This window comes from Drosophila novamexicana, unplaced genomic scaffold, assembly GCF_003285875.2.
Source record: "Drosophila novamexicana strain 15010-1031.04,08,12 unplaced genomic scaffold, DnovRS2.1 tig00000121-arrow-pilon, whole genome shotgun sequence".
Classification (NCBI taxonomy): domain Eukaryota; kingdom Metazoa; phylum Arthropoda; class Insecta; order Diptera; family Drosophilidae; genus Drosophila; species Drosophila novamexicana.
In genome coordinates this window covers 35,409-50,866 of record NW_020824773.1, presented here as the reverse complement: position 1 = coordinate 50,866, position 15,458 = coordinate 35,409, and the positions used below count along the sequence as shown (strand labels likewise).

Here is a 15,458-nt window from a genome sequence, read left to right as displayed (position 1 = left end):
ACTGAGCCGGGTGGGTGGCTGCGGCTGGGGCTGTGACTGTTACTGTGACTGGACACAGGACAGCAACCAGTGCGGCGGGCTGCGGCCATGGCTGAGACCGGGAGTGACCGGTTGCAGAGACCGCACGAGTTGGCGTTGCTGCATCTTCTGCCCTGCAACTGGTCGGACCCATGGAGGGGGTGGGGTGGCTGGAGCTTCTCGCTGGTTTAGTTTGGCTTGTCTAGTGACTTGACTGTAACCTCATTGACCAGAAAAATGCAAGCTGCAACAGCAATAACAAAAGCAACAACATCGCAACAGACAACAAAACATCAAATGTGAATTAGTGTACAAGGTAGCACAAGCAGGAGGAGAAGCAGGAGGAGCTTGGGTCGGGGTTTGTGAGGAAGCATTGCTCAAATGCTCCATATTTATTGGCACTTTTCGGTTTGTGTCTGTGCTGTGGCCTGGCACGGTGAGTGGGTGGGCGAGTGGGCGGGTAAGAGGGGAAGCCAGAAGAAAAAGCAGACGGAAGAGCAATTGGAGATAGTTGACAAACTGAACTGAGTCAAGCCGAAGGAATCGGAGCAGGGGCTGTTGAATATATAGCTTCTGATGAGTATGAATGAGTTGATGGTTCGGACTGCGGATTGGCATTTTAATTATTAATTTCTTGGCAAAGGAACAGCATTCGAATTGTTTGGAATGCGGCGACAAGTGACAAATGGCGACTTATATAGATGGTAAAAAAAAAAAAACAAATGGAGTCCCTTTGCACACTGGAGGAAGTCAAATGCGTTTAGTCCAAGCTATTAAAATTATTTATACAAGTCAGTTTAAATTATTTTTAATAAGTTTATGTTAATATAATCTTATTAAGATAATTCTAGGTTTTCAAGGTTCACGGTTTGAACCAGCTCCCTTCCTTTAAATTCGGTTGGAGATGGGCCCTACAACCTTGAACTTCATATCTCATATGTTTTTAAAAAGATATGTGTATTCAAACAATTCAATATTAATTAACTTTTTATTATGTTGATATACAATTCGATCCCTAACCAAAATTGGCAAAAACGGGCTGAAGAAGTGATATCTATCAATTTTATTCCGATTATTAATTCAAATTCTCTATTTGTTATACAAAATTCAAGATATTGGAAATTTAATATATTTTTTGATATTTTTAGGAATTGCAATAATTATTTTTATTACCAAAACGTTTTTTACCAGAATGTCGACTCAAGAATATTGCTTGGGGTTAGAGGTTAATGCTTTAAAAAAAAGTGCCTATAAAGTCAAATAAGATATACTAACAAGCAAATCCCAATTGGCAAATACATAGGCTAAATTCCCAGTACAAATCAAATGTGGTTGCATGCAAAAGGGATATGCAATTTTTGTATCATTCCCAATGTAAGCCTCAAAACATTTTGCAACTAGAAAAAATTAAAATATGTAAATAAGAATTAGAATTCGCCAAGCACACGCGCTGCTCCCACCCCTCTGGCAAAACGCACTGGTAATCAATGCATGCCCACTTCCAATGCCCAACACCACATGTGCCCCACCACGAGTGCCGGCCGAAAGAATTGAGAAGCAACAGTAATTGCTCAAAATTTGCGCTCGCACTGCACGCGCGTTTACTCTCTGTGCTCCCACACGCGCTCGCACTCACTCTTTCGAGTTTTCTCTGTCTCGTTCAGTCTGGGGGGCCGGAGCTTCGTCAAGTGTGCACTTCTCCTGCGCCGAAAACAGTTATAAATGCTGCCCACGTCGCAGTCGCTGTTGCAGTCGCCGCTGCAGTCGTCGTTGGCAGCAGCAGCGCTCATTTGTGCGCTTAATGACGTCATTATTTTTATTTTAACAACACTCGGCAGCGGGCGGAGCAGCGAGGCAGTAAAATACGACGACGAGTGCGAGCATTTCAATGGTGCATGTTGTGTGTGCGCTGCTCCTGCGCAGTCAACGGCGCTGCTGACGTTGCTCGCGTTTTGTTTCACATATTAGCTGAGACAAGACCACAGGCCAACCAGCCACCCCCTCTCACCCACTCAAACAACCACTCGCTGCTTGCGTCGACGTCGCTTTGACTATGTCTGGATTTTCGCTCTCGCTCGCGCTCTCTGTCTTTCCCTCTCGCTCCCTCTCTGTTGTGTCTCGCTCGCTTGCTCCTCCAGAGGCTTGGGCCATTTGCTTCGGCTTCGGCAGCGGCTTCGGCAACATTTTTGTTTGCTCGTGTTTGTCGTAAGTCGTCGTTGTCGTCGTCGTCGTCGCCGTCATCGTCATCGTTGTAGTTGTCGTGGTCTGTTGCTGTTGTTGCTGTTGTTGTGGCCGCGCTTTGCTACTTATGTTGATGATTGTTGGGGGTCCAAGCGCCGTTTGTGCGCCACACGTTCATTCAGTCTGTGGACGACTTTGCGCCTGTACGTACCACTCACGCACCGTTACGCTGCTGAGCGCGCACAAGCACACACTCGGACACTCGAACGCGCACACACACAGAAAGCAACGCGTGTGCATTTTTGCATTCCATTGCCGGCGTGTGCCAGGCAGCAACATTTCACAGCTGCAACACTGCAACTGCAACTGCAACTGCAACAGCAGTCTGCAACTGCGGTGCGCAACCTGAGCAAAAGTATTCCAAAGATTTCGCGCGCGCTTATCTCAAGAAATCGTCGCGTGTGGCTCAGCAACAAACCAACAAACCAACAAATAAACAACAAACAGCAACTACAACTATAAACTGCAACTGCAACTGCAGCATCTTTGTGTGTGTGTGTGTGGGTGTGATTTACAAAGTGCATCAGAATATTCAATTAATTACTCTCAATTCCTGTCCGATCGTTTCGCAGTGTTTTCTTCCCAATAAATTCTGTTCGGTATTCCAATCTTAACTTTGACCCACAGTTCAAGTAAAACTCAGAAAGTGTTTTTCGCTTTTAGTGCACTTCTCTATAAAATCTTAAACGAATAAATACAAAAATATCTTAATTAACGCTAAAGAAAAGAAGTGAAAACGCAAACAAAACCAAAACAAATAAGAAAAGCTGCGAGTTTTGACACAAATCTGAAAAACTAGGAAATTCAAGGAAATTCCCAATTTGCTGCTTTGATTCAACAAAAAGACGGTAATTAGAAAGAAATACTCTGATTAAATACTTTAAAATTATGCAATACGATGCAATTGTTTATGAATTATATTTAACAGTGAATATGAATAATTTACACTTTGTTTAAAGAACGCATTCGAATTTTTGGTATAAATTGCAAAATCCTTAAGGTTAACGATCAGTTCTTAGTTTGGATCTAATTTAAAGCTAACTACAAATTAAGTAAACTTAATTTTTTTAAGTAATGCGTTAGGATATTTGTTGAAAACTGAAAATTCGCAATGTTTAAAGATCAGTTCCTCTAATTTTGAAACAGAATGCAAATTAAAGAGAAATATTGAAAAATCTTTAAGGATAAGTTCTTCGATTGAAACTTTTATTAAAAAAATAGAAATTAAGTATGTTAAATTTTTAAAAGATTGCATCATAATATTTAGTGAAATTTCAAGAACCATAAAGGTTAAAGAACAGTACGATATTCCTTTTTTACGTTTGGTCCAACATTCTAACATTTACTTATTTGGGCGATAGAAAGATCTATTTATCTTGATTTAAATTAAAAATAAAATTATTGAAATTGGAATTTCTAATTTGGGTTTCTGTTTATCAGTTATTATATTTATTCAATGCATCCAAAATAATATATTATTTAATTTACATATCATATAATAATTGCTATAAAATTTGTGAACTGGTTCACGAATGTCTTCAAATAGCTCCGAGCTGTTCAAAATGTCACTTGACATGAAATTTGATATATGTGTTATAAGTAATTGATATGCGGCACTTGTGATTTAGGATTTGTTGACAATATTGAAAAACGATTTCTGTTCCCTCAATTAATTTGGGGTTACACGATTCGCTATGTTTCATCTGTTTCCAAGTGGTTCATGAATATATATGTATTACAGAAATGATGAAGCTGAATTTAATTTTTTGTTAATATTAGCATTCTTTAATGAGAATTCGAGCTCATTAGCTTGATTATATAATTTCTAATATGTAATAGTTGTTTTATCTTACTCTTCAACTATCGCAACTCTTGTTTTCGAGTCTACACTTTTTGGCTGCCCATTTAACTCGCCACTTGGGCAACTTCCTTGGCTAATTGCAGTTGAATCAATGAGCAGCTCTTAAAATATCATTAGTGTCAGGCTTATGGTGTTTATTTTCACAGGCAAATAAATTTGCATCTAACGCACTTTAAGAACTGCAGCCAAATGCAAGATTTATGCAAATCTTGGCCTTGACATCGTAATGCAGTAATACAATAAATTGATGTGATTTTTATGCAATGAGATAAAAGCGTTAATAGCATTAATTAAGCATAATTTTCAAGAGACAGGCAACAACAAAATAAATTGCAGCAGCGGCAGCGTTATTAACTCTCGAGTGCAATGCGTTTGGGGCACAACATGATGCAAGAATATGCTGCCCCAGCTGCGTGAACTCCCACTCCCGCACTCCCCCCGCCCCGTTTGGCATTTGTTTTGAGCACGAAAATAGACGCGGCCATCTAATAATAAAAGTAAATACAATAAATAATAATAAAGCAGGCAGCCAAACTAAACTAATCATATGTTTAGCGACGGACGCAGCGCTGGCAATTTGCAACAATGAGCCGCTCAAATGTATCTGTGAGATACGAAAATAAAAGTGCTGACAACAAAAAAACAAACGCAACTCTACACATAAATAGTTTAATGTGCTAAGCCTTGCAAATGATGCCACCCCACGAAAAAAATAAAATAGATATCTAAATATTACAATTGCCATTTGAATGAGTCGCGGACGTTTTGCAAAATACGCGCGCGCCGTTCGCTTGTAAAATGTATCTGCCAGATACAATAAGCAGCAATTCACACCAACAACATCAACAACAATGGCATTAGTAATAATCAGTTTCATTTGGCAGTCGCCGCCAACCTGCGCGTTACATTTTTCCCAGTGTGCCCAAGCTCCACAAATTATCGTTTGCATCTGTATCTGTATCTGTAACTGGCTACAAAGTATCTATAGGGTATGCGCTCGACTCGAGCGCTCCGCTTGCGTTTTTTGCATTGTTCGCCGCTGCCGCTTGGCTCGTTCATTTAATTAAATATAATTAGCTGCATTAATTGCAAATTAATACAGAGTTTAGTTTGCATTGTTGCCAAGTGGGGGGCCGGATGGGGCAGCCCGGGCTCGGGCTGCAACTCGTTTTCCACGGCTAGTTATCGCGTAATTATTTAGTTGGCCCGACTGTTTAGAGATTCGTAGCACATAAATTTATGCGCCGGCCGCTTCAAAATCACATCCCAATGACACTCGGAGGAACCTAATTTTATTTCGCATTTTCGCGTTACTCAATTCTTGAGCATTTGCATTTAATGAGTTTATCATTTCTATTCTATTTTTGCACGCTAATTAAGCGATTCGTTTGTTTTTTAACAACGATATTACAGCATTTTTTTTCTTCTTTGATTATTTTTTTGCATTTTCCAGTTGAACTGGAAAAAATCGAGGGTAAAAAGCCGTCGGTGCAGTAGAGAGCAATTTTAGAGGTTGTTATCTAAATAAATATAAATATACATTGATTTTGAGCCAATTTTATATTTTACTCTAGAAGTTCTAGAAGTAGACAGATAGATAGATTGATAAATGAACAGATGGGAAGATAGGTAAATAGAAAAATAGATAGATAAAGAGATAGATGATAGACAGATAGAAAAATAGAGAGATAGATAGATAAATAAATATATCACAATAATTTGCAAGAGAGTTTGGCTTAAAGTTTTTATATTATTTACATTAAGAGATCTTTTATACTCATATAGATATAAATAATTATCATGTGATATACATATTTATATTTAATTAGGTATTAACAAAGTGTTAAAATGTTTACTACCAATTATCCATTTTTATTAAAAATTTAGAAAACAGCGAGAAGGACAGAATATCCCCAGCACAGCGAATACGTCACACTCTTATAAACATTTCCCATATTCAGATATGTGAATATATGTATCGTGAGTCTGTGAAAATATATTTAAGAACAGAATATTTTGCCATGGAAAATGTTTTCCATACTGAGAGACTAGTTCGCATAGAAAGAGACAGACGGACATGGCTATATCAAACCGGCTGATAATGCAGATCCAGAATATATATACTTCTGTGCATTACACATTTCGTGACAAAATTGCAATACCCTCTGCAAGGGTATAGAAAGACACCCAACCCGACGACAATATAAACAATTTGTGTTTGACTAAACCGAAGGTTGCGGGCTCGATAGTCGCGTAATATATATTTGTGTGCCTAAATATATGTAGCCAGAATATAATGTGCATTCACTGTAAATGCTACTGCACATACGTATAGCCTGATTAAAACATTTTTCAAAGATATTTTAATGATATTGCGCATCATCAGAGAAATCCATTAAAGTCGTGTGTCCGAATGTTCGCCTGTTGCTGCAGCTCGCCAACTTTGAATGCATAAATTGCAGCACGAAAAATTACAAAGCAAAGAAAACCAACAATTATTAGATATTAAATTAAAATTAAAAGTTTTTGTTGTTGCTGCTCTCCAGGTTGTTGTTGCTGCTGCGGTTGTTGCTGCTTTTTTATGACAAACGGATGACGAACGCATAAAAATGCTGCAAGTGCGGCACAAGAAACGGCTACGAAAATCAGCAAACAGGCAGCAGGCATTAAAAATAACCAAAAGCCAGCGGCAATTGCGATCCCCCTGCCTTGCCCCCACTACCCACTACACACTTCCCCCTCCGCCCCTGCACAACTGTGGTGCACCGGCCCGCCCCGCCTTCGTCGGCTACCGCCTCATCCGGCGTCACGTTGTCACTTTAAGTAGGCAAATCGTAAAAGCCGCCAACAACAAAATAAAAGGCAGCAGAGAGAGGGAGAAGAAGCAGAAGAAAAAGTGCGTAATTATGTGCAGATATTTTGGCGTGCAGCTGGCTAAAACCGCCCACCGGCTAATGAGCTGCAACTCCGCCCCCAGCTTGCTGCATGCGTGCATCATGAGATCTCCCGAAACATGTAACTCAACCTGGCCAAGTGCACAGAGGGTCTTGAGATTAAACAAAATTAAAAACAATAATTACTGCTCGTAAATGCATGCAAAAGGAACAGCCGGAGCCGGAGCAGGAGCCGGGGGAGGAGTCGGAACAGGAGCATCTTGAAAGGATTTTCGCCTTTTGATGTGCGGCCAATTTACAAGTTGGGAGTTTTTTATGCTTGCAATTTTATTACGGGCTTGTGGGCGGCGCCCAGGAAATGCGTTTTTGCCAGCATTTCAATTGTGAAAAGAAATCCGTACGCAAAACAGGCTACAAATGTAATTAAAGTATATGTTAAAGGGAAGAAACAAAAGTTAGTTCAAGTTGGTTTTGTTCATAATTGGATTTGTAATGGCTTGGAATAAACGACTTATTGCGTTGGGAATCGAGTTGATGGAATAGTCAGAGTAGGAGCTGAGAATTCTCGATTCCAGCTGAGTTTTTCTTGACAATAGCCCAATAATAACACACATTACTTGTCCTACTTCACAAAATATATCCATAATTATATCTTTTCTGAAAGAAAGTTAAGTCTAATCTTAAAGTATTCCACCATAAACAAAACATATGCATCTTTTACTCTCCAGCTACTATTTTAACAATACACAAACTTCCAAAATTCACTCTTATCTATTATATTGGCTTGGTTATAAGAAGAAAAAATGGAGAAAATGGAAACATGTTTTTAATAAAATAATTAAAGATATGTACAGTCCCTCACAGCTTTTTGACTAAGTAAATAACTTTAGACAGGTATAAAAATTAAACTTAAAACGATTTGAAAATTTAATAAATGCCATTTGTTAGTCTGATGTTTCCAATTGCCAAATACAACTAGGTTAGTTTTTTAAATAATTTCCTACTTTATAACCCTAAAAAACTAAAAGTTCAAGCGAAGACAATTGATCTATATCTACCTTGCAAAAAGTATTGTGGATTTCGAAGAACTGTTTTGTATTGCGTATTCCTGAGTACCTCTGTGGAGCTCATATAACGGTTAAGTTGTTAATTAAGTTGAGCCTTTGTTAGTCGTACGATTCAGATGCCTCAACTCTGGGGCAATGCCACTCGCAGCATATGCCTCAACTGGCATGCCTGAAAGCCCACACGAAAAATGCCCGAAAACATTCTGCGACGGTCCAAAGTGCTAAATGCACAGAAAGTCCACTTCTACACGCTCATTTAATAATGAACAATAATGAACAGTAATAATAATCAACACAAAACGTGCAAAGAGAGAAAGATACGCACACACACACTCACACGCAGTTTGCAAACGAATTTTTATCAACGAACGCGCATCATTTCAATTAAGAAAATGTCACAAGTGTCCAAATGGAAACGGCACACGGCCAGCTGCCCCGATCCTCGCCTCTCTGTCCATCTCTCACTCTCTGGCCAGGCGAGGAAGACACGCAAAGAGCGGCAGCAAGGCACGATGTGAGACCGAGAGAGAGAGTGAGGGAGAGAGAGAGAAACACTTTGATCATGAGAGGTAGCGGGAGCGAGAGCAGCGCTTCTGTTCGTCTGATGCGCACTTTCATTTCAACTAGCGCCGGGCCCCCACTTCGTCCCTACACCGCCGATAAGTTGCCCTGATCGCACTTCTTCTCTTCCCTCACACCCCTGCCCCCACTCAACCCCTGCCGCACAAGCAACCAACATTTTAATGGCTTAGTTTTTGGAGCCATTTTCTATAATTAATGCGAATTGTCACACGCTAGAAATGCCTTCGATTCGCCTTCTCTTCTAATTCATTACATTCGGTTATTGTTGTTATTATTGCTTTTGCTCATTCTTAATTAGCAATTAAATAATTTATGCTTTGCGTTTTCACTTCGGCGCATTCCAGCAATGAGCGAGACCTTAAAACCAAACATGAAACCATAATTAATTTTTTCCTCTTTTTTTTGGTTGTTTTGTAACCAAAAAGTATTTTGCTCAATTAACTATTAAAGTTCTTCATAGCCCATTGCGTGTGTCAAAGTGCCCAACGCACCAAGCTCCCATATACTATATAGGGAGCGACATTCTAAAGGGGTGGATTTTGGTAGCCAGTCGCTTGCTTGATGGATGGATATCAGATAAATATCAATGATTATTAGTGGTCGCATTTTCCAACAAACTGCAGATCTAATTAAAAGTGCAGAAAGAAAAGCATGCTGATGAATATAGATAGATAGATAGATAGATAGATATAGATATAGAAAGTTATTAGATCGGAAAATCTGAAGATTGATTAATCCGATAATGTTGAGTGTATAAGCATAATGCCAAGTATCCATTTTTCAAATGAGGAAATCTTTAATTATTATCTTCTTAATTATGACAAATAAACCAAAAATACTTTATTCGCAACAAAAAAAAATTAAGTAATATTAGTTAAGTCTGAGTTTATTAATTAAGAAAATCTAGGAATTAGAGAATTTTTCTTTTGTGTCTATCAACTAAAAAAAACTTGATATTAGACAATTTCTTCTTTTTCGAGTTCATCAATTAAGAAAAACTTTCAATTAGAGAATATTCTAACATCAAAACGAAACAAAAACAAATTTCTAAGAATTTCCAGCAGCACATTAAATAACAATTAAAATATAATTTGGGTTCTACTAAGCATTACTCGTACAACTGTCCCTGAGTATTCCTCTAAAGAATTCAACAAATAAATATCTAAACAAGATTACAAGGTTAAGAGATAAATAAAAAAGAAATAAATTTAATAAAGAGCTCACATTTTTCGAACCTTGCAGCCTTTACATGCCACAAGCCCCGCGGCACAAGCTGCTTAGCCACTTTGGCCATAAAAATGTAACACCTGCTTATCTGCAGTGCAGCCCCATACTCCCCTTTTCTGACAAGCAAAAGGGAACACTACACCCCGGACCTAACCCAAAAAGCTCCCGACCCCACACACACACACTCGCACACACACACACATACACAGGGGCAAACTAAACCGCAAGCAACGCAAAGCAACCAAAAACATTTCTCAAGCGGACTGAGAGAGAGAGAAAAAAAAGTATATGCGAAGGGTGATGGAAAACCTGACCTAACCCCAAGCTGGAGCTGGCGCAAATACCGTAAAAACACTTTACGGAATTTCTCAACGCCTGGTAAGCCATGGCACGGGCGTAAAATCAACCCCAAAACTTAACCAAAGTAACTCCAAAGCGAAGTCGTTAAAGTTGCCGCCAACTGCTGACGGCAAAAGAATCAAAGCGGAGCGAGAAAGAGAGCAAGAGAGAGAGAGAGAGAGAGAGAGAGAGAGAGAGAGAGAGAGAGCGAGAGTGGGAGAGCGAAAGCGAAAGCGGGCTGTGCCAAAAATCTTTAAAAACATTTAACGGATTTGGGGCCCCGCCGCCTCTTTTGGGGGCGTTGGCAATGTTTTCATTTTACATGCATTATCCTGGCCACCAAAGTGTTGACATTAAAATAATAATTTTAATTGCTTCAAATAACACAAAGTCCTTTTTTTTTCCTGCCCAACGACTTTGACCCTTGCGAAGCTCCTTTTTTTTGCAGGCATGTGTGCCAAAAGGATGAAGTGCATGTCCGTGTGTGGATGTGTGTGCCATGTGTGTGGGTCTATTTAAACACAAAGGGTAATTAACATTTTTCTTGCCCAGGCTCAGCCAAAGGATAAGCAGCTTGTTCTGCAGCCCAAAGTCAAAATGAGCTGCGGACTCCAGGATATGCATAGCTAGAAAAAAAGGACCACAGGACCACGAGTCCTTTGGCTTGTTGGGTACGGTACAGTTAGGTTTTTTTTTGCGGTTTTCGCATTTGGTTTAACTTGGCTGGTTGTAATGCCTTTGGGGTCTACCCAGTTTTTCAACACGCTTGTGTGTGTGTGTGGGTGTGGGTGTGTGTTGTGTGCAGCGACCGCCTTTCAACACCTTTAGCTAAGCGTGAATTAAGTGCTTGAGATTTTGCAACACTTAATACAAACAAATTTGCAGAGTGCCCCGTGCCCCATTGCATGCAACATGTGGCATTCTGTGGGTCACTCTCTCTCTCTCTCTCTCTCTTTCCCTCCTTCTCTCTGCCTCTCACTGTCCATTCTCCGTGTCTTGCAGTTAATTGCGCAATTAGCTCGACAGTTGTCAGTAGCATGTGACGACTACGACATGTCTCATTAACTGGGCAGATGTTACTTCAGCTTCTCCTCGGACTCTCGTATGCTTCTATATGTGTTTGCCAGCAATAGTATGTCAAGAGGAGCGACAGTTTTAATTGCGTTTAATTAACAAAAATTAAACGAAAAACACTAAAAAGAAGACGATACGAAACTGAAAACAGCTAAACGAAAAGGAGCTTATAGACAATATTCTCTTCGGGCCTATGCGCTTTCACACATTTTCCAAGTAGAAGAAGACTTGCACAAAATATCGCAACCGAATTCGTAAATCTTTCCGATAACTTCATTTAACCTATTCGATACCTGAACTTAATATATTTCATTTTTAGTTCTTATGAATTACGAAACGGAAAAAGTAGCAATTAAGATAGTTCTTAAAGGTTTGGGTAATTCATATATCGTGCATCGTTCTTAGATATTTTAGAGAGTATTTAAGCTGTACGATTTTTAGATATACGACTTATAGATTTAACAAATTTCTGACAGCTGTGATTAATAGACTTTTATCTAGTATTCTTAAATTATAAAAATTCTTTGCTTTGAGTTATTCAATTTTGTTAAACACTTTCAATAATTTTAGCTTATTTTATCAAAGTTTAGCTACGTTACCTTAGCTACCTCCTGACTGACTGATTGACTGACTGATTGACTGATTGACTGGCAATCAACGCACAGCTCAAACCGAATCTGGGTAGATTAGCAGGGCTATATCCGCTGGTAAAAAATTTTATTAAAATTGTTCAATTCAGAAATATATAAAACGAATCGCAATATATAATTTTATTGGTATACACTCCTAACATACAAGATACTTTGGCAAAGTTTTCCTTCCTAGATTTATTTAAAGTATAAGTCGAAGCTAAGAATATTTTAAAACGTCTTTTAAATATCTGCATTATACTAGATATACTATATAGATAGATACTTAGATAGATCTTCGCCTATCTACAGAACCGCCAGAGTATTAAATTTGTGCGTACCGAAGATGGACATCATTCTTTTTTTTAAATACAATTTTGGTATTTCATTGAACTACTTGAGTGCTCTCTGATTTATGTTTTCCCTCCTGTCACCTCCAAGTATACAGAATTGACACATTCAAAAATTTATCTTATCTTCACATTGACTCCATTCTAACCACACTCGTGGTTGAGGGAACAGCTGTTTCTGGTTTTGGTCATCTTCCGTTTATGCGCTCCCAACTGAAACTCGCTTTATTCTGGCCTGGGCACGATTAACTACATAAACATCAGCAAACAGTAGCCTTAATTGTTTTGCACTTAATCAAAATGAGCAGCTCTAGACAGGGCCAGAGGGTCGATGGGTGGGGTGGGGGACTGTTGAATACCGAGCCAGGTCTATCCCGCAGCCGTATCTATCAAAGGCTGCCCTTGCCATGGCAAAATGTTTAACCCAAAGTTGCACAAAAGCGTTTCGTAGATACTGTGAAGGATGTAGTAGTTGTTCTTGTTTTTGTTGTTGTTGTTGTTGCTGTTGTGAAAAAGCAAAAAATTGAAAACTAAAGAGCAACTTGGGGCGCACGCCAGTCAGGAAAAGGGACACACGGCCAGAGGACAGACAAACGACGACGACGACATCAACACCCGAGCAATGTGAAAAGAAAAACGTTTTATGAGCTCATTCACAAAAAGGGACACACAGATACACACACACACACACACACACACACACACACACACACACAAACACACACACAAGCAGCGAGACAGACCCACAAAAGGAGCTGTTTCGCAGGACAAAACAACCTGTTGCATATTTCAGCACAAATTTGCCAAAGTGGCAGCACTTTTTTTTATAGCAAATGTAACGGCAGGTTTTAGGTGGAGGCGGGGCGTGCCCCAAGTCGTGTGCCAAAATTATTTGTTAAAACATCAACACGAAGGGAGTTCTTCCTCTTTTTTTTGGCTCTTTGTGTTTAAGATTTGTTAACGGGCGAGGCAGAGAGTTGGCTGAAAATCTTTAGCTGCATGCCTCTGGTGTCCTGCTTTTTGAGCTGCCTGCCAAGTGTCTGTAATTTTTCTTTTAGTGGGTGTTTTAATAGACTTTTCCCATTTGACTTGCTGTTTGCCAGTGTGTGTGTGTGTGTGTGTGGGTGTGCGGCACTGTGGGCGTTTTAAGTGCGCCTAATGGGCCACTTGAATGCTGCTGCCAGTGGCAAGTTGGGAAATCAGTTGGTGGCTACAACTTGTATGTGGCTGGTATGCAGGAGCCGTGCCACGTTGACTGAAATTGAAGCTGAAGGTCAAGAACTGTACCTGTGAGGTGAGCGACTCAGATACTAATAGACTTTGCCTTGGCAGTTACAATTGATGGCTTGAGTGTGCTTTTACGGATGTGTCTTTGAGGGGCTGTCAAATGGCAGTTTCCAGACGTGGACGTTATTTACACACATTTTAAGAGACGTTTCTTGAAGGAGGGGATAAATATTCCCATATGTACCCAATAAAAAATCGGTGTTTGCGTTGAATTTTACCTAAAAATATAATTTACGACTTTTGTTTTAGTTTTTGAAAAAGTTTCTTCATTGTTTAATATATATTCAATATATTTATTTTTCTTTAGATATCCCCATTAAGAATTCGGTGTTTCTATGGAATCTTTAAGTAAATCTGATTTTAAGTTTTTGTTATTATTATAGTCTTATGAGAAGACATCACTTCTCTATAGGGTCTATAAAGTATATATATTCCAGATCAGCATCAATGGCCGAGTCGATATGGCCATGTCCGTCTGCCCATCCGTCCATCTGTCTGTTCCTATGTTCAAGTCTATCGTCTTGAAACTTTGCATAGATCCGTCTTTCTGTTGCATGCAGTACATATGAGGGAAGCGGCCAGATCGAAGCACTGTATCATATAGCTGCCATATGAACAATCGGTCGAAAAGTAGGCTCTTCTGTAAAATTCAGTTTTCAAAGATATTTTCATCAACTTTAGCTTTTGCGAGTTTCGTTATTCTCACATATCTGAAAAAGGAAAATTTCTACAAGGCTTATAAAGCTTCGGCCTGCCGAAGACATTCTTACTTTCTCGTTTTTCTTTTAATATGTTTTTTTTTAATCTATTCCTAATGTATTTTTTATTTAATTATTAATCATATTTACTAACACTTCACAATACATATGAGAACTTCTTGAATTATTTATTTACAAATTAAAAATATGCAATATTATTTATTTTATAAATTTATTTATCTTTATGTTTGTTATGCTTTTTATTACGTTTTTGTATGAAGTTTATTTACAATAACAATTTGAACACTTCAATTGCATACTTCATTTAAATAATACGTTTTTTCTAAAATGCTGTTTAATATAAAACGATAATTTAACCACATGCCACAATTGATTCCATAAAAACCACCCCATCTCAGTACTTACCTTGTTTCTGCTTAGCTTTGTCGTTGGGGCTTTGCTTTTCCGCTTCTTTTTCAGCTGCTTGTCATGCCGACACCAGCAACAGCAGCAACAACAGCAACAACAACAACAACAACAGCAACAGCAACAACAACAACAGCAAAAACAACAACAGTATCAGCGACAACAACAATAACAACTCTTACACTCGCGTCTGTCACATTAAGACGACAGTGGCGTCGCCGCCGACGTCAACGTTGCGCCTTGGCTGTGCTGTGCGCCTGCTGCTTTTAGCCAAGTAACCCAGCGAAGGCGCCGCCTGTTGCGCCAAACTGTTGGCCAAGTTGAGATACAGACTCGGGCGGAATCGCACAGCCGTGGCCGTGGCCAAGACGTCTAAGGTGAGGCGGCATTTGAGGCTTTAACAACTTTATAAGTTGTTTTCTTTTCCCGCAGTCGTTGTTGTTGTTCTTCGTGTTGTTGTTGCTGCTGCTTTTTGTGCGCATCTTTGTCAGGCGTGTGACGTCACGTGGCTGCGGCTGCTGCTGCTGATTTTTCGCACGCTTTTTGCTGTTTGTCTGCTGCCGCCGTTTGCTGCGCTGCTGTTAATGCGGCGACGTCGACTTGGCGTGTGTGTGTGTCTGTATGCCTTGCCTGTGTATGGGGGCGCGAGTGTGCGAGTGTTTTTCATACAAACTTAGTCGCAATCTGTGTGCAATCTTCGCCAGCGTCGCCGCCGCCTTCCATTCATGAACTTTGCTTGCTTCATTCATAAGCAAAACACAAAAA

General features: G+C 39.5%; 1 protein-coding gene across 1 annotated transcript in view; it reads left to right on the top strand.

The window, feature by feature from the left end:
* Nucleotides 1–3,054: 3,054 nt before the first annotated feature.
* LOC115758042 (uncharacterized protein DDB_G0271670-like) overlaps nt 3,055–15,458 on the top strand; it is a gene marked incomplete at its 3' end in the record, with an annotated part of 44,163 nt that continues 31,759 nt past the window's right edge. Inside the window, 1 exon segment of the mRNA XM_030698555.1 lies at nt 3,055–3,107.